A 24,688-nucleotide genomic window follows, 5' to 3' on the forward strand; every position below is an offset into this window, starting at 1 on the left:
TTGACAATAGATTCAATATTAAAAAAATAAAAATAAATAAAAAGTAGAAATGGTAAAGGCTATCTATTACAGTGCTGTGTATAATAGCAAAAGACTGAAAATAGACTATATGTTCATCAGTTGGTGACTGGTTGAGTACCCTATGATATAGCCATGCAGTGGAGTTCTGTGAAAAGAATGAAAATGTAATTTCCAAACAAAGTAGACAGAAAAAAATGAAATGAGTGGGTAGAAGACTTGCAATCATTCCAAAAGTAGGCAGAAAAAGGAGGAAAATAGAAATAGAAAAAGTAGACAAATGTAACCATATAATATTATAGTAATGAATAGAAACCTAGCAATCAGTAACTATAATAAATGTAAAATGACTAAGCTCTACAGTTCGAAGGAAAAGGTGGAAGACTGAGTTAAAATAATGCCATGCATAGGCTGATTACAAGAGGTATACCTATAAGGTATTACCTTAAGTGATTAAAAGTCAATGAATAGGAAAATATGTACTAGTTGAATATTAACCCCCCAAAAGCTGACATAAAGAATTTAAAGAGGAAACCAATTTGACAATAAAGTTCATATTAAAAAAGAGAATTTAGGGGCGCCTGGGTGGCTCAGTCGGTTAAGCGTCCGACTTCAGCTCAGGTCATGATCTCGCGGTCCATGAGTTCGAGCCCCGCGTCAGGCTCTGTGCTGACCACCCAGAGCCTGGAGCCTGTTTCGGATTCTGTGTCTCCCTCTCTCTCTGACCCTCCTCCGTTCATGCTCTGTCTCTCTCTGTCTCAAAAATAAATAAACATTAAAAAAAAATTTTTTTTTAAAGAATTTAAAGAAAGTAAGTTTCATTGGGGATTCACTAGAGATAAAGATAACGAGGAAAGGTTCAATGCATAAGAATGAATGCATAGGAAATTGATATTTAATTTCAAAATACGTATATCAAAAACTGACTATTGAAAAAGTGACTATTTCCTATTGAAAAAGAAATACAAAAATTCATCTTAATAGTGGGAGATTTTGATTTTAATATATCTCTCTGTAGATAATTGTAGTGGACAAACCATAACTGATAAATCGAACACACCAAATGTGAATAAATATATAGACAACATATAACGTTACACCTTGAAATTAAAGAAAACACATCCTTTTCAGGCACATATGGAATGCACATGAAAATTGACCATCTGCTTTCTGCATCAAATTTAGAAGGATTGGCATTACATACATATAAGGACCACGATGCAATTATACTGGAGCACATAAACATTAGCAACTGCAAAAACCTGGAGAAAATCATACACTTAGACATTAAAAACAGTCTTTTAAACTGCTTGTTGGTCTAAAGAGATTTATAATGGAAAGGGGAAAATAGTTGGACATAAAAAATAATAAAAATATTAGATATCAAACCTACAGGAGAGCCAAAACAGTACTCTATCAGGTCAGGTATTCACACTAGGAAAAAAAGCAAGCCTCTACGATAACGAGGTAAGCACCCAATTTTGCTTTAAGAACACAGCAGAATTAATGACAAGGAAGTAGAATCATGGAATGATGAAAGTAGATGGTAATGATAAAGGAAACAAAGAAAAAGAAGGATCAACAGAACCAAAAGTTAGCTCTTCAGAAAGGTTAAATGAATAGAAAACCTTGGTTGAAGCTTATGAAGAAAAAGAGAGGACAAAGTCCCCAGTGAATTCTGCTGGAAAAGCAATCAAGAATACATACCTCCTGAGACCAAATGGATAAGAAGATGTGATATACGCCAATACATTTAAGCATGAATTTAAATTCATTTAAAAATGAATGGATTGGACATTTTAAAAACGAGTACATTTTAAAAATGAATGGGCTGGACAAATTCGTTTAAAAATGCAGTTATCAAGAAAAGAGGAATAGTCTTAAACTGATTAAGGAAATTGAATCAGTAGTTTCAAAACATACCGTTGAAGAAATACTGAGTCCCATTGGCTTTACCACCAGCTTTACCAAACCTTCAGGAAGAAATAAGTACTATTAACTGCCAAAGAATATTTTAAAAAGGAAAAAAAAAATCCCCAATTCACTTTCTGAGGTTGGCATGCTAAAAACCTGATAAGAATGATATGAGACAGTAGAATTGTAGATCAATCTCACTCATGAGCGTAAAGGCAAAAAGCCTCAACAGAACAAATGAAATCCTGCAATACATAAAAAGATTAATGTATCATGACCAAGAAAGTCGAGTCCTGGGATTGAAAGGCAAGTTAAGCCCACAACGAGATGTCACTTTACACCTGTCAGAACGGCTTTAAATAAATAAATAAATAAATAAAACACAAGACATAACAAGGGTTGGCAAGGGTTAGGATTAAAAAGGAGTCCTTGTGCACTGTTGGTGGGAATGCAAATTGGTACAGCCACTGTGGAAAACAGCATGGAGCTTCCTCAAAAAATTAAAAATAGAATTACCATATAATACAGGAATTCCACTACTGGGTGTTTACCCAAAGGAAATGAAAACATTAATTGGAAAAGATATATGCACCTTTTTGTTTCGTGCCGCGTTATTTACAATAGTGAAGATATACAAGCAACCCAAATGTCCATTGGTGGATGAATGGATAAAGACGACGTGGTGTATATACAGTATGGACTATTACTTGGCTGTGAAAAAGAATGAGGTTTTGCCAGTTGCAATGACATGGAAGGATCTAGAGGGTAAAATGCTAAATGAATTAAGACAGACAGAGAAAGGCAAATACCCTGTGATTTTGCTCATGCGTGTAGTTTAAGAAACAAAACAAACAAACAAAAAGGAGGTAAATGAAAAAAACAGACTCTTAAAATGCAGAGAACAAACTGGGGGTTGCCGGACGGGAGGTGGGGGTGTGTGTGAAATTGATAAAGGGGATTAAGAGCACACTTACCGTGATAAGCATTGAGTAGCACATAGCATTGTTGAATCATTACATTATACACCTGAAACGAATATAACATCACTTGTTCATTATACTTGAATTTCTAAAAAGGCTAATTTAACATTAGGAGAGTGATTTACAAAATTCACCACAATAATAAAGGATTAAAAACCATATGATCATCTCGATACTTGCAGAGAGAACATTTGATAAAATTTCACTTCTAATCATGATAAAATCTCTTAGCCAATATAGTAAGGAGTGAACTTCCACAACCTCACAAAGGGCATTAAAAATGTATAAAAAGCATTATACTTAGTGGGGTCGCCTCAGAAGCCACTTGAAGAGATTCCCAGGGGCCAAAGGCTAGGATAGTTTGAACATGAATAAAAATAATAATAGCTATGGATGTAAACACATCACATATATGTAAGTCCAGGAGTTATTCACGATGAAAACAAACAAATGAACATGTTAAAAATCTCTGAATTGGTTGCCTTTAAGGACAGTAGGACACTAACCCCTTAGTTCGAAGAGTGATAAAGAAAAAAGGGTCAAGAGTTTACGTGATCTTTTTTGCATGAATTGTTCCTCAAAGCAACCAAATAGTTGATGGGCAAACCTTTCCCTTTATCACTGCTTATAAATGAGGGAATAATAAAATTAGAAAATCATGTATTTGGAGCCTGTAATGATCATTGGCGTTCGTTAACATTGCATAAAGCCAAATAAGTAGATAGATATTAGGTGTCTTGCAAATTAGCAAAATCCAAAATGTGGCAAATCCTAAAGCCCAAATGACAAATAAAACTGTAAGAAAAAGTGTGGAGGAGAAAAAAAGAGGACGGAGCAGCCGCGGGCCCCAATTTCATCAGTGTCCCAGATTTCTTCTCTCATTCAGTTCCACTCTCCTGAGAGTGAGCTCCGCATAGTCATGGTCAAAAGATGGCTGCCAAACCTCCAGATATCGTACCCACATCCAGGAAGGAAGATCTGGAAAGCCTTTCTCTGATTTATGAAGGGCAGCCCTTTCTGGGGACTTCCAACCAGGCCACCAGCACAGTTAGGTCTCCTGGAACCCCCAGCTACAAGGGTCATGGTCTCAAAGAAAACTGGGGTGAGGTCAGTTAGGGAGAGGGGGAGAGTAGATCCCGAGCAGCAGGCAGCCACTTGTCTCTGGCAGAGATAGATCTGTGTTGTCCTAGAGACACTGCTTCATCTGACAAGACAGAGAGATGACTGGGGCCCAGATCACAGCTCACGACTTGGAACAGAGGGACTCTTCCCACTTGTGAGGAAATCTGAAGCGTGCTTTTGTTAGTGCCCTAATCTGAACAAGGCAGCTGACCAGCCAGTGTGCGGTGTCATAACGAACACAGTCACAAACTGGGCTCCTCTCTGCCCCCGATCCTGACTTCTTTGCATAGATGCTACAAGCCGGGAATTGTCTTCAAACTCTACGAGTTTTATTTGCTGCTTTCTAGACCTTGATATTCATCATGGCTTATATTTGAGGGCAGTTTTCATTTTTTAGTTATGTCCTATAAAAGAAGAGTTGGTTCTTTTTTCTTTAGATTTCACTATTTCCCCTCTATTTCAATAGAATACTGAGAATGATATAAAATCATATAATGAATACCATCAAGTCTTGGAGCCTATAGGTATTACTAGTCAAATATCTATGCCAGAGAATTAAGCCAAAGCCAGGAAAGTTACTTCTTCCCATCTTCCTATCCAGAGAAGGAGAGGGGACTTTTAAAAATTAACACCCTTATTTTTTTTTAATTTTAATTTTAATTTTATATTTTATATTTTATATTTTATTTTTTAGGGCATGTTACAGCTTGCATCGTGTCCCCCAAAAAGATATGTGGAAGTCCCCCATACCTATGAATGGGACCTCAGTTGGAAATAGAATGTAGGTAGATAATCAAACTAAGATGAGGGCATTGGGGTGGGCCCAATCCAATGCGACTGGTGCCCCTATAAAATGGGGACCTTTGGACCCAAACATCACATGCACAGAGCAAAGATGATAGGAAACAGGGATGTGGTGATGGAGGCAGAGATTGTACTGAGGCAGCTGTAAGCCAAGAACTCCAAGAACTGCCAGCTTCCCAGAAGGACTCCCCACAAACTAAGAAGAGGCCAGGAAGGGGACCCCTGGGTGGCTCAGTTGGTTAAGCAACCAACTCTTGATTTCAGCTCAGGTCATGATCTCAGGATTTGTGAGTTTGACCCCTGCATCAGGCTCCGCACTGACAGTGCAGACCCTCCTTGGGATTCTCTCTCTTTCTCTCTCTCAAAATAAATAAATAAACTTTAAAAAAGAAGGATTCTACCCAGAGTCTTAGAAGGGGCATAGCCAGCCCTCCCAGTACCTTCGTTTTGGACTTCTAGCCTCCAGAATTGAGACACAATCTATTTCTGTTGTTGTAAGTCCCCTAGTTTGCGGTCCTTGGTTACAACTGCCCCAGTAAGCTAATGTATAGGAAAATTTTAGGTTTACAGAAAAGTGGATCCGAAAGTGGAAGGAAGATTCCCATATATTCCCTCATAACGTGCCTTCCCCCAACATAGTTCCCCTATTATTAACGTCTTGTATTAGTGAGGGACCTTTGTTACAAGCAATGAGCCAATATCGATACATTACTCTGAACTGAAATGCACAGATTTTATTAGGGTTCACTCCCTGTATAGGACCTGCTATGGTTTTTGTTTGGACATAAGTTTTTGACTTAACTGGATAAATACCAAGGAACACAACTGCTGGATCATATGGTAGGGGTATGTTTAGTTTTGTGAGAAACCGCCAGGCCGTTCTCCAAAGTGGCTGCACCATTTTGAATTCCTGCTCGCACTGAATGAGAAATTATGTTGCTCCTATCTTTGCCAGAATTTGGTGGTGTAGGTGCGAAGCAGCATCTAATTTGTAGTTTTAATTTGCAATTCCCTAATGACCGGAGAGGGAGAGCAGCTTTTCATATGTATATTTGCCATCACTTTAAAGCTCAGATCTTTCCAGGTTCAGATCTTCTGCTTATTTTTAAGCTGGGTTGTTTGTTTTCTCAGGGTTGAGTTTGTGTATGTTGGATACCCTTCCTTTTTAGATATGTGTTTTGTAAATATTTTCCCCTACTCTGTGGCTTGTCTTTCATTTGTTAAACAGCGTCTTTCACAGAGCAGAAGTTTTTAATTTTAATGAAGTACAACTTGTCAGGTTTTTTTTTTTCTTTCACTACGCTTTGTGATCCAAAAAGCCATGGCCAAGCCCAAGGTCAACTAGATTTTTTTCGGCCATCTTTTGTGAGGTTTTACAGGTTTGCATTTTACACTTAGGTCTAAGATCCGTTTGGGGTTCATTTTTGTGAAGAGTGTAAAATTTGCATCTTGATTCATTTGTTTGCATAGACATGTCCAGCTGTTCCAGCATTATTCATTGAAAAGATGATCCTTTCCCTATTGGATTGTCTTCGTTCCTTTGTCAAAGAGTAGTTGACTATCTGTGGGTCCATTTCTAGGCTTTGTATTCTGACACACGAGTCTATTTTTCTCTTCTGTTACCAGTACCACACTGTCTCGATTGTTGTAGCTTACATTAAACCTTGAAGTCCGATAATGTGAGTCGTCGAACTTTATTCAAATTGTGTTGGCTCTTCTGGGTCTTTGCCTTTCCATGTAAATGTTAAACTTTATTATTTAAATAATGTTTATTTATTTTTTAAGTTTACTTATTTATTTTGAGAGAGAGAGAGAGAGAGCACAAGCAGGGGAGGGACAGAGAGAGGGGGGAGAATTTGAAGTAGGATCCATGCTGTCAGTGTAGAACTGGACATGGGGCTCGAACTCATGAACTGTGAGATCGTGACATGAGCAGAAATCGAGAGTCAGACGCTTAACCGACTGAGCCACCCAGGCGCCCCTAAATGTTCAACTTTAGAGTCAGCTTGTCAATATCCACAAAATCACTCACTGGGATTTCCACTGGGATTGTATTGAATTTATCGATTAATTTGGCAAGAACTGACATCTTGACACTATTGAGTCTTCCTATCCATGAACATGGAGTCTGTCTCCATTTATTTAGTTCTGCTTTGATTTCTTTCATCAAAGCTTTGTAGTTTTCCTCATACGAATCCTGTACATACTTTGTTCTATTTACGCCTAGGTTGCATGTGTGTGTGTGTGTGTGTGTGTGTGTGTGTGTGTATGCTAAGGAGAGAGGATCTTTAAAAGGTATTTTAAAAAGAAAATAAAATTAGAAAGCTTGGCAATTATAGAGAAGTAAAGTAAAAGAAGAACAATTAAGCTGCAATTCAAGGCATAATTCCAAATGCAAAATACCTAAGGAACAGAATATAGTTTGCTAAAAGGCATAAAGAAAACCCTGAAGACTTCTTTAGTGAAACAAACATGCAAAACACAAGCTGAGAGCCCGAGAACACAGTTCAGGGATGAAGCTGGCTTTCTACAGAGCGGAGAAAATTCCCCCCAGCCAGCAAGGCTCTTCTTACCACCCCCCTGGCCTGCACTGCGTCCTGAAGTTGGTCTCTGCAAGGCAAGGAGAAGAGAGAAAGGTATAGGCAGCGCCCCACAAACCCCCAAATCTCTGTTCCACTGGTCAGAAAACCAAGTCAAGCCTCTGAGATATCACCTCTGCTGAGAAAACACAGGCTCTCAGACAGACTATAGGGAAATGCCCATCCCCATCCAAAATTACACATCTCCTCTCACACATGAGGATAACTAGGACAAAAGAGAGACCATTTGTCAAATGTTTATCAAATACAACTGCTGTAAAATTTCCTCCTGAAGAGGAAGGAGTCTTTGTTGAGAAGAAGCTTCGTGGCAGAGGTTGGACCCTGAGAGCCGGGGTTTCAGAAAGCAATAAAACAAGCGAGCCGATTGAACCACTCTCTGGAGAAATGAACAGGAATTTGGGACTGTGGAGAAAATGCTGACAACACAGGGGAGAAGAGAAATACGGAAGGAAAAAAAAAAGCCTGAGGCTGGGAGCAATGTGGTTTGTGTCAGAAGAACAAGCCTCCAGGGGCACCTGGGGGGTTCAGTGGGTGAAACGTTTGACTTTGGCTCAGGTCATGATCTCGGGGTTCGTGGGTTCGAGCCCCATGTCAGTCAGGCTAGGGGCTGATAGCTCAGAGCCTGGACCCTGCTGCAGATTCTGTGTCTCCCTCTCTCTCTGCCCCTCCCCTGCTTCTGCTCTCTCTCAAAAATGGATAAACAAACATTAAAAAAGAAAGAAAAAGAAAGAAAGAAAGAAAGAAAGAAAGAAAGAAAGAAAGAAAGAAAGACAGACTCGACTTCTGTGTGGAATATCCAATTTCATGGTATTTCAAAAATAAATAAACATTAAAAATTTTTTTAAGATAAAAAAAGTCTCCTCTTTAAAAAATAACAACAACCGACACTGTTTCTCATGTTTCAGTCCTTACATCCAAGCAATTTATGAGCATTATCTCCTTTAACCTTAGAACCCTATGAAGTTAGGGCTCTTACATTGTCTTTATTTGCAAATAGGAAACCTAAGACTTAGAGAAAGTAATAATTTGTCCAAGGGCACTCAGCAAGTGACCAAAGTCAGTGTTTGAGCCCAGACTGCCTGACTCCAGAGCCCAAAGGTCACCTACGATGGTTTAAAGCTGTTTCTTTGGTCCACGGACAAGAATGACTCACCGTTAACTAAGAGGTCTTATGATTCACTGAAATTCTTCTTGTCAAGGTCACCGAACCACCTTCTGGCTGCAAAACCCAAGGAGCCAACTTCTGGGTCACAAAAGAAACAGAATCCAGTTTTTGCGTTTTTTGTTTTTTTTTTTTTTTTTTTAATGACAACAGCTAATGTGAATCTTGTCCAAGCCGGATGCTTCTTTCTCCCTCCTTTGAACTTTACTTTTCTCTACAGCACTTATCACCATTTGACATTTTATATTTAACTTATTTGTCCATTGTGTCTTCTCCAGCTAGCTGTCCCAACAGCAGACATTTTTGTTCCATTTTGTTAGTATTTGGTCAATATCTGTGGAACGAGCCCTAATATTTAACCAAGAGTACGACATTTTGGAGATGTGTTGGTAGTTCTTGAAAAAATTAAACAAGCATCTACTCTATGTCCTGGAAATTCTACTCCTAGACATTTGCCTAAAAGAAATGAAAATATATGTCCTCGTCCTCCCCCCACCATAGAGTCCTATAAAAGTCCCATATAAGACTGTGCATAATAAGTCACACAGACTTATGCAGAGTCTAAAAAACAAAACAAACAAACACAAAGAGACTTACAAATTTTTTTTTAATGTTTATTTTTGAGAGAGACAGAGACAGAGTGCAAGCAGGGGAGGGGCAGGGAGAGAGGGAGACACAGAATCCAAAGCAGGCTCCAGGCTCCGAGCTGTCAGCACAGAGCCCAACGCAGGGCTCGAACTCACAAACCATGAGATCATGACCTGAGCCAAGGTCAGATGCTCAACCGACTGAGCCACCCAGGCGCCCCTATAGTACAGAGAGCAAATTGGTGGTTGCCAGAGGGGAGGTGGAGGAGGGGACAGATGAATACCCTATGGTATATCCCTTAAATGAACTAGCACTCAGCAATGAAAAGGAATCAATTACTAATATAAAAAGTATATGCATGGATCTCAAACACTTCTGTGTGTGAAAGATGCCGGACATAAAAAGACACCGACAGATCATGCGATGTATTAGTTCATTCTACATGACCTTAAAGAAAGGCAAATCTAATCTGTGGTAGTAAATATTAGAGCTGCGGTGACCTGGGGTGCACTGGCATTGCCTGGCAGGGACCGGGGGAGGGGACGGGGGGGAGCTTTCTGGAATCACAGAAGTGTGCTCAATTGAGTTTTAGGTAGTGGTTACAGAAATGTAAACAAAGTGCCAAGATGTATCACGTGAATCCCTTAAGAATCTTAGTAACGGGCACAAAATAGGTGCTCCAAAGATGTTAATTCTCTGTCTTGCTATTGAAAATAAAAGACAGGACCCCTGGGTGGCTCAGTCGGTTAAGCGTCCGACTTCGGCTCAGGTCATGGTCTCGCAGTTTGTGAGTTGGAGCCCCGCGTGGGGCTCTGCGCTGACCGCTCGGAGCCTGGAGCCTGCTTCCGATTCTGTGTCTCCCTCTCTCTCTCTGCCCCTCCCTCTGCCCCTCTATCTCTCTCTGCCCCTCTGTCTCTCTCTCTCTCAAAAATAAACATTAAAAATTAAAAATAAAATAAAAGACAATTCTTTATCCTGATCGCTTTGCTCCGACTAATTCAAGGTTTTTGCTATCTTGTATGCCCGTTGGCAATTTTGCGAGCATGCCCTGTGTTCTTCAGAAATTGAAAAATACAGTCCCTAAGACCGTAAGTGCTTTTGACCTTGACACAAGGCAAAACTGGGTCAAATTGAATCGATTTAGATAATGGCAAGGTTAAAAGTCATTTCTGAAATGTATTCCCTGAACGTCAGATCATTTTTTTTTTTAAGGCAGTGAATGATAGAAGGGGCTCGTTGACAAAAGACTTTAAAAACTGCCATTTTGATTCTCAAAGTACATGTCTACCAAAGGTCGTGAATTTGGTTGGTGCTGTCATTTTATTAGCATGGAAAATAAAAGTCATTATTGGTTGATTTTGCATTATTGACTTCCGTAATGATTTCTGTTGCTGTGAAGCGGTGCTCCAGGGATTCTGTGTGATCTGCTCCAGGGATTCTGTGTGATCGTTACATCTTTGATGGGGCTCCCTTCATCCATTTCCCTGAGGGGCATCACGACAGCCAGGTCAGCAGGATGTCAGCTCTGAGTCAGGCTGCGAGAAGGGGCTGCTCTCCCCTGCAGGAACCACAGTGACAGCCCCGGGACTCTGGGAGGCTGTGGGTGGCAGGCAGATCTGAGGACCTGAAACCCACATCTGAGAATCTGCAGGAGGTGGGAGGTAGGAGGACTGTGACCGCTCAGAATCTGGTCGCCCCAGGCTGACCAGAGGTGCCCTGATAACCCACCTTCGGAGGTCATATTAAAGTGACAAACCAACACAGCCCCACCCTCCAAGACTTTGACCCTCCCTGCACCTTTGTCCGGGAAATCCCTGTCCGCGTAACTGACTGTGACCATCCAGCTGGAACAAGCAGTCTGTCTCCTTTATTCTCCCTTCATGATTAGACTTGATCAGAGGCTGGGAGTGGTCTGCGCGCATCTGGAAGCAGCGAGAAGCAGCTAATGTTAAACTCCACCCTTTCCGGGTTTGCACGGCCTGTGTTCCCTTCCACCTGAGCCAGCAGTCCCAGGACCCTCGGCCAACCAAAGCCCCCACGATCTGCCTTCTGCCTTCAGGTTTTCCTTGTAGACGGGCATCATTGGACGTTATTGGAATTCAAGAAGGGAAACGTGGGGCGCTACTTTCTCCCTGTCCCATCAGTGCCACATGGGGTATTTTATGGATTAAGATGAGTATTATAAAGCCTCCGTGGCCCTGGGCAAATCTGTCTTTCGAAGCCTCATTTCCTCTTCTAGAAAGTGGGGATGCCATTACTTACCTTGCAGGGCTGTCCTGGGGATCGAATGAAGAAATGAATATAGTTCCTGGCACACCGCCTTCCTTGTAAGTGCTCAACAGATGGGAGGTATCGCTGAGTGTAATTAATTTTATGATAGTATCATAAAACCTCGCTCTCTCCTACTCGTAGTCCCCAGTTAGAATGTTCTCCAGGCTTCACTACTGCACTGGGTGTCTCTGTCCTGTTGGTCTTCCCAGGGTGTTTTGCCTGGACGCTTCTGCACCCACTGTATCAGAGACTCTCACCTTTGCTTAGGTGTCCCTTCCAAAGAGATGGAAAAAAGGAGTCCGAGAAGATAGGATACTTTGAGAATTCTTCTGAAATCCTGAAAAGTCTTTGTTTTCTCCTATGACTCAGTTTCCTTAGCAAATCCTTAGCAAATGCAGAACCGCTTAGCACCCATCAGGCGAGCAGAAATGTGGAAACTAACAGGTTCATGTGAGTAAAATCGTTTGGTGTCATCGGACAGAAATGTTCCAAGATGACACGGGCAATTCTACTTTTTATTTATTTTATTTATTTTGAGAGAGAGAAAAAAAAAAAAGCACACGAGTGGAGGAGGGGCAGAGAGAGGGAGAGAGAAAGAATCCCAAGCAGCCTCCCCACTGTCAGCACAGAACCCAGTGTGGGGCTCGAACTCATGAACTGTGAGAACATGACCTGAGTCGAAATCAAGAGTCGGATGCTCAACCCGCTGAGCCACCCAGGGGCCCCTTGCTTGTTGTTTTCTAATTCCTTCAGTAGGATGATCACCACAGAATGATCATGACCTCTTCTTGCTGGAATGGTCCACAGAGAGCTGGTCCATGGTGCCCTGACTGCGGTCCACAGAAAGCCTTCAAGCAGGGGCTGTGACTCTCTGTAACTGCACCTAATTTTTGTGGATATGCGTGTTTTTGGAGAGACGTCCACTGCTTTTGTGGCTTCTCAGGGATTCAGGTCCCAACCTCCTGATCTTACACATGGAGAAGCTAAGGCCCATGGAAAATGGAGGGGGAGGGGCGTCCAAACTAATTTAAACATGGTTATATGTAAAGGAAGACTACTGAGAAAAGCCATAGCGGGGCGCCTGGGTGGCTCAGGTCGGTTAAGCATCCAACTTCGGCTCAGGGCACCATCTCATGGTTGGTAAGTTCGAGCCCCACGTCGGGCTCTGTGCTGACAGCTTGGAGCCTGGGGCTTGTTTCCGATTCTGTGTCTTCCCTCTCTTGCGGCCCCTCCCCTGCTCATGCTCTGTCTCTCTCTGTCTCAAAAATAAACATTAAAATTTTTTTCTTAATTTTAAAAAGAAGAAGAAGAAGAAGAGCCATAGGACCACTGCTTTATTTCCCTGTATCTTTTCAGCCTGCCTATCAGGCAAATTGTTTCCAAAACCCCCCTGCTATCCATGTACTATGTGCTCTGCCTTGGAGAGAGGGTTGCCAGATTTCCAAACAAACCAGCAGCAATGACAACAACAAAAAGGATGCCTGGGTCTATTCAAACCTCACACACACAATAGATAATGTTCAAGTATAAATCGATCCCGTATCTGAAACCCACATTTAACTGGGCAGCCCTCTGTGGGGATACCAAAGCCACAGCCCTGACCTGTATAGCACATTTAAGAGAGGGTCATCTGGGAGCAGAGACCGGGGCCCCTGAACTGGCCAAGTCTGGAAGGAGCCCGAGGGAAGGGCATAGATCCATGACCCGGGGGTTAGGTAGTAATGTTCCTAGGCTAAGCGGGGTGAGGGAGGCCTCTTAAAACTGAGGAAGACTGAAACTAAGGAGTCAAAATACAGTCTCCTCCTGACCTAATGACAGCAAGAGGTATGGCAGGGGCTCCCCCTCTCCTGTGAAGGAAAGCTGGCAGAACACAAGGCTGGTATGGGGTCTCATGACACCTTGCAAGACATTAGAAGAATGCCCCTTCCATAAGGAAAAAGCCATAAATCATTGTTTTTAAAAAAAATTTTTTTAATGTTTATTCATTTTTGAGAAACAGAGAGAGACAGAGCATGAGCGGGGAAGGGGCAGAGAGAGGGAGACACAGAATCCAAAGCAGGCTCCAGGCTCCGAGCTGTCAGCACAGAGCCCGACGCGGGGCTCGAACTCACAAACTGTGAGATCATGCCCTAAGCTGGTCGGACGCTCAACCGACTGAGCCACCCAGGCACCCCGGTTTCTTAACGATAATAATTACCAAAATAAAGTCAGTCTGTGTAAATTTTGCAGATTTAATTATTAAATACAAAAGCATAGAAAATGGAAAGTTTAATCACAAATAATTAGAAACTCAAGAAACCAGACTATTACATAAGTACACGTCAACATTTTGCTTTCGTGGTGACATCGCTACGATCATTTCATTGCCTAATTGTCCCACTATCTTGCGTCCTGTAAGAATCGTTGCTAGATTTGACTGCTTTAGTTGTGATATTTTAGGCCTTACGTCTTTGGAAATAAATTTGAGTTCTGAGAAACTATACTGGCAAAGTTAAATATATCCTGAGAGCTTCAGAAGTTTGCGCAAAGGCATCTGATAAGCTATAGCTGCAAATACATTAAAAGACACTAACAGATGACAAAGTGGATTTCAGAAAGTCACCTGAGGCTTTTGGATCCTCATATGTTGATATCCCCTGGATATCACACTGCTTATATAGATCAGATCTATTTCTTTAATAAATTACACCGTGAAGCACTACATGTTCATTATAATTCTCAAATACATGGCATCTAAATCCTTGAGAAGGTCGTAACACTGAGCATCTAAACCTGTCTTAAAACATGATATTGTTGTAAGAAATATAAAGCAATTTTTTTTTTCAAATTAATTTGTAGTATAGTTGGGCTGTCATAGGATTTGGAGATTAAAGGGTTTTCATTAGCCTTTTTCTCGTATTTCCTACATGGAGTGATTGGCGTCAATATAAGAGACCCTACAATTTATTTAGCATCAATAATACGTATTTGATAAATACTGACTCTTTGTTTTTCTTCAAAACACTCCTGAATCCCTTCGATGTTTTGGGGATCGCTATGTACATTGAATTTTGGTTCCTATAACAATCTGCTAATGATATTAATTCTACTTAAAATGCTGTTCCAAATCAATCCTAAGCAAATACATTTAAAAGTGGATTTCGAATTTGTTTTGAATTTTATTTTAATTCCAGTGTAGTGAACATACAGTGTTATGTTAGTTCCAGATGTGCAATATAGTGATTCAGCAATTCCAATTATTTCTCAGTGTTCATCAAGGTAAGTGTCCTCTTTTTAAAAACAGATTTTTTTAATGTTTATTTATTTATTTTGAGAGAGAGTGGGAGAGAGAATCCCAAGGAGGATCCTCACCGCCAGTGCAGAGCCGGATGTGGGGCTCAAACTCATTGACTGTGAGATCGTGACCTGACCTGAAACCAAGAACCAGATGCTTAACCGACTGAGCCGCCCAGATGCCCCAAGGTAAGTGTACTTTCTTTTTAATATAATTTATTGTCAAATTGGCTAACATACAGTGTAGACAGTGTAGCCTTGGCTTCAGCGGTAGATTCCCATGATTCATCACTTACATACAACACCCAGTGCTCATCCCAATAAGTGCCCTTCTCAATGCCCATCACCCATTTTTCCCCTCTCCCCTGACCCTACCCCCATCCGCCCTCCTTTTCTTCTCTGTCTTTAAGAGTCTCTTATGGTTTGCCTCCCTCTCTGTTTGAAACAGGTTTTTCCCCTTCCCTTCCCCCATGGTCTCTGTTGAATTTCTCAAATTCCACATGAGTGAGAACATACAATATCTGTCTTTCTCTATTTCACTTAGCACAATACTCTCCAGTTCCATCCATGTTGCTGCAAATGGCATGATCTTATTCTTTCTCATTGCCAAGTAGTATTCCATCGTATATATAAGCCACATCTTCTTCAACTTTTGTTTTGTTTTGTTTTGTTTTTATTTTTGGGACAGAGAGAGACAGAGCATGAACGGGGGAGGGGCAGAGAGAGAGGGAGACACAGAATCGGAAACAGGCTCCAGGCTCTGAGCCATCAGCCCAGAGCCCGATGCGGGGCTCGAACTCACGGACCGCGAGATCGTGACCTGGCTGAAGTCGGACGCTTAACCGACTGCGCCACCCAGGCGCCCCGAGCCACATCTTCTTTATCCATTCATCAGTTGATGGACATTTGGGCCCTTTCCATAATTTGGCTATTGTTGAAAGCGCTGCTATAAACATTGGGGTCCATGTGCTCTTCTGAATCAGCACTCCTGTATCCTTTGGATAAATACCTAATAGTGCAATTGCTGGGTCGTAGGGTAGTTCTGTTTTTAATTTTTTGAGGAACCTCCACAGTTTTCCAGAGTGGCTGCACCAGTTTGCATTCCCACCGGCAGTGCGAGAGGGTTCCCATTTCTTCACATCCTCACCAACATCTATTGTTAGGCACTCTGACCACTGCGAGGTGGTAGCTCAGTGTGTTTTTGATTTGTATGTTCCTGATGATGACCAATGTTGAGCATCTTTTCATGTGTCTGTTAGCCATCTGGATGTCTTTGGAAAAGCATCTATTCATGTCTTCTGCCCATGTCTTCACTGGATTATTTGTTTTTCAGGTGTTGAGTTGGTAAATTCTTTATAGATTTTGGATACTAACCCTTATCCGATATGTCATTTGCAAATATCTTTTCCCATTCCGTCGGTTGCCTTTTAGTTTTGTTGATTGTTTCCTTTACTGTGCAAAAGCTTTTTTTTCTTTTTTTTAATTTTATTTTTTAAAATTTACATCCAACTTAGTTAGCATACAGTGCAACAATGATTTCAGGAGTAGATTCCTTAGTGCCCCCTACCCATTTAGCCCATCCTCCCTCCCACAATGCCTCCAGTAATCCTCAGTTTGTTCTCCATATTTATGCGTCTCTTCTGTTTTGTCCCCCTCCCTGTTTTTATATTATTTTTGTTTCCCTTCCCTTATGTTCATCTGTTTTGTCTCTTAAAGTCCTCTTATCAGTGAAATCATATGATTTTTGTCTTTCCTTGACTGACTAATTTCACTTAGCATAATACCCTCCAGTTCCCTCCATGTAGTTGCAAATGGCAAGATTTCATTCTTTTTCATTGCCAAGTAATACTCCATTGTATATATATACCACATCTTCTTTATCCTTCGATGTCATCCATCGATGGACATTTGGGCTCTTTCCATACTTGGGTTATTGTTGATAGTGCTGCTGTAAACATGGGGGTGCATGTGTCCCTTCAAAACAGCACACCTGTATCCTGTGGAGAAATGCCTAGTCATGCAATTGCTGGGTCGCAGGGTAGTTCTATTTTTTGTTTTTTGAGGAACCTCCATACTGTTTTCCAGAGTGGCTGCACCAGCTTGCATTCCCACCAACAATTGAAAAGAGATTCTCTTTGTCCGCATCCTCGCCAACATCTGTTGTTGCCTGAGTTGTGAATGTTAGCTATTCTGACAGGTGTAAGGTGGTATCTCATTGTGGTTTTGATTTGTATTTCCCTGATGATGAGTGATGTGGAGCATTTTTTTCATGTGTCGGTTGGCCATCTGTATGTCTTCCTTGGAGAACTGTCTATTCATGTCTTTTGCCCATTGCTTCACTGGATTATTTGTTTTTTGGGTGTTGAGTTTGATAAGTTCTTTGTAGATTTTGGATACTAACCCTTTATCTGATATGTCATTTGCAAATATCTTCTCCCATTCTGCCGGTTGCCTTTTAGTTTTTCTTATTGTTTCCTTCTCTATGCAGAAGCTTTTTATCTTTATGAGGTCCCAGTAGTGCATTTTTGCTTCTATTTCCCTTGCCTTCAGAGACATGTTGAGTAAGAAGTTGCTGCAGCTGAGGTCAAAGAGGTTGTTGCCTGTTTTGTCTTCTAGGGTTTTGATGGTTTCCTGTTTCACATTTAGGTCTTTAATCCATCTTGAGCTTATTTTTGGTATGGTGTAAGAAAGTGGTCCAGTTACATTCTTCTGAATATTGCTGTCCAGTTCTCCCAGCACCATTTGCTAAAGAGACTGTCTTTTTTCTATTGGATACTGTTTTCTGCTTTGTCAAAGATTAGTTGGCCGTATATTTGTGGGTCCAGTTCTGGGCTGTCTATTCTATTCCATTGGTTTATGTGTCTGTTTTTGTGCCAATACCATACTATCTTGATGATTACAGCTTGTAGTAAAGTCCAGGACTGGGATGCCTCCCACTTCGTTTTTCTTTTTCAACATTACTTTGGCTTAGAATTGTTTGTTCTAGCTTTGAGAAGAATGCCGGTGCAATTTTGATTGGGATTGCATTGAATATGTAGATTGCCTTGGGTAGTATTGACATTTTAACAATATTTATTCTTCCAGTCCATGAGCATGGAATGTTTTTCCATTTCTTTGTGTCTTCTTCTCTTAATTCCTTCTACCTATTTCACCCATCTACCCCCCCACCTCCTCTCTGGTAACCATCAGATTTATACTTAAGAGACTAGGGTGTTGGTTCGTTGGTCTGTTTTGTTTGGTTTTTGGTTTTTGGTTTTGGTCTTTTGGTTTTTTTTGGTTTGTCCCTCTTTTATCCCCCCCCCCCCCCGCCTCCCACTGATCAAACAAAAACTTTGTTCATTGTTTTGTTTCTTAAATTCCACATATGAATGAAATCATATTATACTTGTCTTTCTCTGGCTGACTTATTTTGCTTAACATTATACTCTCTAGCTCCATCCATTGTTGTTGCAAATGATAAGATTTCATTCTTTTTTGATGCCCGAATAATATTCCAGTGTGGGGGGGGAGGGTATATCATATCTTCTTTATATTATCCATTCAATCAGTCAATGGACACTTGGGCTGCTTCCATGTCTTGGCTATTGTAAATAATGCTGCAGTAAACATAGGGGTACCTGTATCCCTTCGAATTAGGGTTTTGGTATTCTTTGGGTAAATAACAGTAGTGCAATTACTGGATTGTAGAGTAGTTCTATTTTTAATTTTTGAGGAACCTCCGCACTCTCTTCCACAGTGGCCACACCAATTTTCATTCCCACCAACGGTACATGAGGGTTCCTTTTTCTCTGCTTCCTCGTTTCTTGTGTTTTCAATTTTAGCCATTCTGACAGGTGTAAGGTGGTATCTATTTGTGGTTTTGATTTGCATTTCCCAGATGATGAGTGATGTTGAGCATCTTTTCACGTGTCTGTTGGCCATCTGTGCGTCTTCTTTGGAGAAATGTCTGTTCATGTCTTCTGCCCATTTTTAATTGGATTATTTGTTTTTCGTGTGTGTGTTGAGCTGTATAAGTTTTTTATATGTTTTGGATACTAACCTTTATCAGCTTTGTCATTTGCAAATACCTTCTTCCATTCAGTATGCTGTCTTTTAGTTTTGTTGGTTGTTTCCTTTGCTGTACAAAGGCTTTTTGTTTTGATTTAGTCCCAATAGTTTATTTTTGCTTTTGTTTCCCTTGTTTAAGGAGACATATCTAGAAGTATGCTGTTATAGCTGATGTTAGGGACATTACTCCCTGTGCTCTCTTCTAAGATTTTTATGATTTCAGGTGTCACATTTAAATCTTTAATCCATTTTGAGTTTATTTTTGTGTATGGTATGTAGCTGTCCAGTTTTCCCAACACCATTTGTTCAAGAGACTATCTTTTTCCCATTGCATATTCTTACCTCCTCTGTCTAAGATTAATTGACCATATAATCATAGGTTTATTTCTGGGCTCTCTATTCTATTCCATTGATCTGTGTATCTACTTTTGTACCAATACTATACTGTTTTGATTAGTACAGCTTTGTAATATAACTTTAAGTCTAGAATTGTGATACTTCCAGCTTTGTTTTTCTTTGTAAGATTGCTTTGGCTATTCAGAGTCTTTTGTGGTTCCATACAAATTTTACGATTGTTTGTTTTAGTCTGTGAAAAAATCCTCTTGGTATTTTGATAGGGATTGCATTAAATCTGTAGGTTGCTTTGGGTACTGTGGGCATTTTAGTAATATTTGTTCTTCCAATCCATAAGTTTGGAATGTTTTTCCATTTGTTTATGTTGTCCACAAGTGGATTTTTAAAAAAAGTATATCTTTGGCTGAAATCTAGAATTTACATCTTTATTAAACGTGAAGAATTTCTAGAGCAAAATTGTGTAATTTGCTTTGCATGGTACCTAGGACATCAACTCAACCTTCCCCCTTGGTATCCAATAATGTTTCAAATTTATGTTTGGTAAATTTGTTTTCAATACGCTCCAACATTTCATTAAAGTTGAAAAGAGTCACATAGTTTTTGGATAGTATAAAAAATGCCTATAGTTCAAAAGACTTTTTTTGTCTGCGTCATTTCTTACCAAGTTTAAAAAATGTGTGGAACTTGACATGAAATGTCAGAGACCGAGTAGAGTGAAAAAGAGTGTTCCCCTGTCACCTCAGCCCAGCGTGGGGCCTCGGACTGGAGCAAGGTGACGAGGGTATCCACTTGGGGTGCGATTGGAGAAGCCTACATTGGGGTAAAGTGGGAATCCCCACAGAGGGGAAGCCTAGCGAGGCATCAAAGTCTGAGCAGGAGGATGGGGTGTCCACATGAGTAGGGACAGCGCAGCAGAGAATCTGAGCCAATGTGAGGTGAGGTGGACATCTGACAGGGGAGATACAAGTTTGGGCACATACAGGGTAACTGATCAAATCGTGTAAGAATATTAAAGATAATGAGAGCCAGGTTTCTTACATTTGGTTACAAGTATGGCAGGGAAAAGAGCTAGAATTAGACCTATGTGTTGGATTGGGATTGAAAGTAATTGTATGAACTCGATATATAGATACATAGAAGTAAACACAGATGGAAATGTGTATAAGTATGCTCACAAACACACGTGTGTGTGCATACACATACATACATATATTTAACATTGTTCACTAACTTGCTTGGAAGCAATGACATCCCAATGGCAATGAGCACGCCTAGGGTGCACATCTTGGCTTCTAAACTCCATTTTCCACTTAAAAGAAGCAGGAGCGGGGCGCCTGGGTGGCGCAGTCAGTTAAGCGTCCGACTTCAGCCAGGTCACGATCTCGCGGTCTGTGAGTTCGAGCCCCGCGTCGGGCTCTGGGATGATGGCTCAGAGCCTGGAGCCTGTTTCTGATTCTGTGTCTCCCTCTCTCTCTGCCCCTCGCCCGTTCATGCTCTGTCTCTCTCTGTCCCAAAAAAAATAAAAATAAAATAAAATAAAATAAAAGAAGCAGGAGAAGTTAACTGATTCTGGGGCTGGGCAGGAAAAGTATGAGATAAACTTGGAACATCTTGTGTCGAAGTGCTCAAAGAATAACTACTTAAGGACACAGGAGTCAGCTTACAGGGCCCCCTACTGGTCAGGTTGGGGACAACACAATCACCAGAATAAATAAGGATGGTAACAGTTTTAATTCATTAAAAAATAGAAAAACGAATGTCAATACAACTATTAAAAATAAATAATAAAATGTTTGATGAGGAATGGTATATTTAAGTAGTGTTAAAATACCACCCCACAAACTGCTTCTGAGTTTTGAAAGGAAAAAGTGTACCTTCACCGGGTAGACTGGAAAAGTCTACCTTCACCGGGGGATCAAAATTAACATCATCAGTGACAGGAAAATCAAATCCTATGTCACCTACGATGCAGTGAGAAGAACACAGAGTCGCTTATAACCTGGATCTAATTATGAGGAAACATCAGACAAGCCAAAACGGAGGCACACTCCAGAACATAACCGGCCTGTAATCTTCAAAAGTGTCAAGTTTACAAAAGTCAAGAAATGCCAAAAAAAATTGTTCCAGACTGAGGGAGACTGAGACCAACGAATACGTGTATCCATCATAGGTTATTGGGACAATTGCCAGAATGTGAAGGGAGTCTGTGGATGAAATGATAGTTATCTATCCATGTAGATTTACTGATTTCTTTTTTTTTTTTTAATTTTTTTTTCAACGTTTATTTATTTTTGGGACAGAGAGAGACAGAGCATGAACGGGGGAGGGGCAGAGAGAGAGGGAGACACAGAATCGGAAACAAGCTCCAGGCTCTGAGCCATCAGCCCAGAGCCTGACGCGGGGCTCGAACTCACGGACCGCAAGATCGTGACCTGGCTGAAGTCGGACGCTTAACCGACTGCGCCACCCAGGCGCCCCGATTTACTGATTTCAAAATCAGCGTGTGATGTGGTCATCTGGGAAACTATCCTCATCTGTAGGAAATCCACACTAACGTGTGCGAGCATAATAGAGACTTGGGTTATCAAGGAACTCTCAAATGGTTTAGGAAATAAGCTCCTCATTATCCGAGTTGTTGATTGTTTCAAAATAAAAAATAATAATGCACAGCCTTCCGTGGAATGTAAAATGTCCCACAATATGTTTTAAATGTGTTTTAATCTACTGTGTTTTCTATGCACATTTGCAGCACAGCTGTATTCCTGACCCAAATAATTTTTTTACTAAATTTAGTATCTGTGTTTCGCACACTTCGTAAGTGGTTTTTTTTTATTTTAAAATTTTTTTTCAACGTTTATTTATTTTTTGGGACAGAGAGAGACAGAGCATGAACGGGGGAGGGGCAGAGAGAGAGGGAGACACAGAACTTGAAACAGGCTCCAGGCTCCGAGCCATCAGCCCAGAGCCCGACGCGGGGCTCGAGCTCCCGGACCGCGAGATCGTGACCTGGCTGAAGTCGGACGCTTAACCGACTGCGCCACCCAGGCGCCCCATTCGTAAGTGTTTTAACTTAGAATTTACAAACGTGCAAAGTAATAAAATTTTTAAGTCACAAGTAAATATAATTTAAAGTAATATGTATGTAACAAGTAGGTGATTTATTTATATACCAACCAAATTCCCGTGTCATTGAAAGTAACTTCCGTAATGCAATTCATGAAGCATTTTGCAAGAATTTCTAACTTACTTCTGTGTAATAGTTTGTGGCTTCTTAACGATCAATGAATATTAGCTACTAAAAATGATTGTGCCATAACAAAATCACATACAAATTGGAAACCCCAAATGCCATTCCATTTTCAGCAAACAAATCTCAGAAGATACGATCAACAAATCAACTTCAAAAGATCAAATTTAGCTAGTGTCTAATGTCAATGGTGTCTCATTTTTAAGTTTAAGATACAATTGGTATATGAATCAGAAAAGCAGCTCTCTGTCTAGAAGCAGCTTGGGCAAAAAGGTCTTTCCTTCATCCAACACGTTTCTATTTCACAATCAAAGCAGAACAATACAGAGACATCTCCCACTGAACATAGTTAATCCATTCTTGAAGCTCAGACGCTCTGAACCACAACAAAAATAGTCTTTCGCCCCGTTATTTTCGATGGGGAAATTTATCAGACATTGCATGTCAACAGAAAATCCCAAACAACTTACGAAAGGTAACTAAAACCCAGTAAAAATGCCTGCATGTAAGTAACGAACTCATGAAGGGATACGAAATGCTTAAAACATTTTTCCTGATCACCTAACAATTAATATGCTTGCCCTGTAGCCAACAGCATGTAGAGTTTGCATGCAACGTTACATTTGCAATGCAACCCGGCAAATAGCAGACATCGACAAATGAATCTAATAGAGAAAATGCAGATGGAAGTTTGCAATGAATTAAGGACATTTCCTACCATGCTACTTACCAAGGGAGGCGGACACTTGGAGCTAAAAAAACTTAAGCAGCTCCTGCTGTGGATACGCTTGGCTCCTGATATATTTTCAGAGAAGGTAGGTGACACTACGGGCTGGAAAAATTAAGGAGCGCTCGCTTACACTCTAGGCATTTATTTGTATAAATTTCACTATAGGGTGCTACTGAGACAGGCCATTTTTATTTTTTATTTTTAGTATCTATTAATTTTGAGAGAGAGAGAGAGAGAGAGCATGAGGGGGGGAGAGGCAGAGAGAGAGGGGAGAGCGAGGGAGAATCCCAGGCAGGCTCTGTACTACTTGCTAGCATACAGCCTGATGCGGGACTCAAGCTCACCAACCATGAGATCCTGACCGGCGCTGAACTCCAACACTTAACTGACTGAGCCACTCAGGCCTCCCTGGAAGGAGGCACTTTATTTCCATCTCTCAGAAAATTGTTACAACGTACTGATTTTCACAACCAAGGAGGCAGCTTTACCCGATCAAAAAATTGTCATGATAAGCAATCAACTGCCTCTTTGGAGTCAACGAATAAAAAATATTTTTTTTTTAATATTTAAAATAACAAAGATATAAAGATGTCTGTAGTGTTAAGGGCATGCCTTTAGTTGAGGCGCATTGTGCCATGCACAACCCGAGCAGCTATACATGGCTGCCGGTAATCTGATTTGTACATCAATTCGTTTGGCAGTCCGTTAAGAGAGCCTTGCCCATAGATGCTGACAAGACAGCAGGGAAGCCTCCTTCCCTGGCTTTTTCGGGTATCCATCCATCTACCTAACTTACCTCACCAACTCATGGCCGTCCTTACTGGAATAAATTCATTCTCTTTTCCTCTCCCATAGGAGATGGGGAGAAGAGCTGTTTACATACGTGTATGGGTTTCCCATTGCCTCTTGCTCTGACCCCACACGATGCTCTCCTCTCCATCCAGAAGTTCCCGGGGCAAATTAGAAAACTCAGTTTTGGGTCCCCACATCCCTTTGGTTTTTTTCCTCTACCTTAAGCCTTCCAGTAGGGCTCCCTAAACAGCTCTCTAAAACTAATCTTGTCACCATATGCTATGATCCTGCTTCCTCCTTCCTGTAAAGTTAGGTTTTTTTGTTTTTGTTTCCCTAAAGTTTGGTTTCTCCGTATTGTTAACCCGGAAGGAGGCTGCAAACGTTTACTTTGATTTTTGGAGCACGAATGGCTACAAGAATTTTGTGATGATACTGATTTTAAGTGAAGTGTATTTTTTCAAGTTTTGGGTTGGCGGGTCTGGGATGAGAGGTCCAATTCTAGATCTGTAGTTTCAAGACTCAGATGGATGTATCACCCGCCAGCAGAGCAGGAACTGATGGTCCCTGTCTTCTTTCGGAGCCGTGGTGTATTTCTTAAGAAACCATCTCCATTTTCCATCTCTTTACAGATTAATCCTAGGAATTAGTGGTACAAACTGAAGTGTCCTGTGTCTTTTAAAAAATCTTTTCCAAAGTGAGTGGGAGAGATATAGTCCGATAAAGGACAGGAAGAAAATACTAGATGGTTGAATTGTATTTCTTGTCATCCATTTAAATGTTTCCTTT

The 24,688-nt window shown here is 40.9% G+C and overlaps 1 long non-coding RNA gene across 1 annotated transcript in view; it reads right to left on the reverse strand.

The window, feature by feature from the left end:
• Positions 1–1,961: 1,961 nt before the first annotated feature.
• The window catches only part of LOC123380761, a 37,581-nt gene continuing 14,854 nt past the window's right edge, over positions 1,962–24,688 (reverse strand). The window contains exons 2-3 of the long non-coding RNA XR_006586914.1: positions 2,907–2,958; positions 1,962–1,991 (exon numbers count right to left, since the gene is read on the reverse strand). This is a non-coding gene — a long non-coding RNA (uncharacterized LOC123380761). The remainder of the gene's footprint in view (positions 1,992–2,906; positions 2,959–24,688) is intronic.

Source organism: Felis catus, chromosome D2 (assembly GCF_018350175.1).
Source record: "Felis catus isolate Fca126 chromosome D2, F.catus_Fca126_mat1.0, whole genome shotgun sequence".
In the NCBI taxonomy this organism is placed as follows: domain Eukaryota; kingdom Metazoa; phylum Chordata; class Mammalia; order Carnivora; family Felidae; genus Felis; species Felis catus.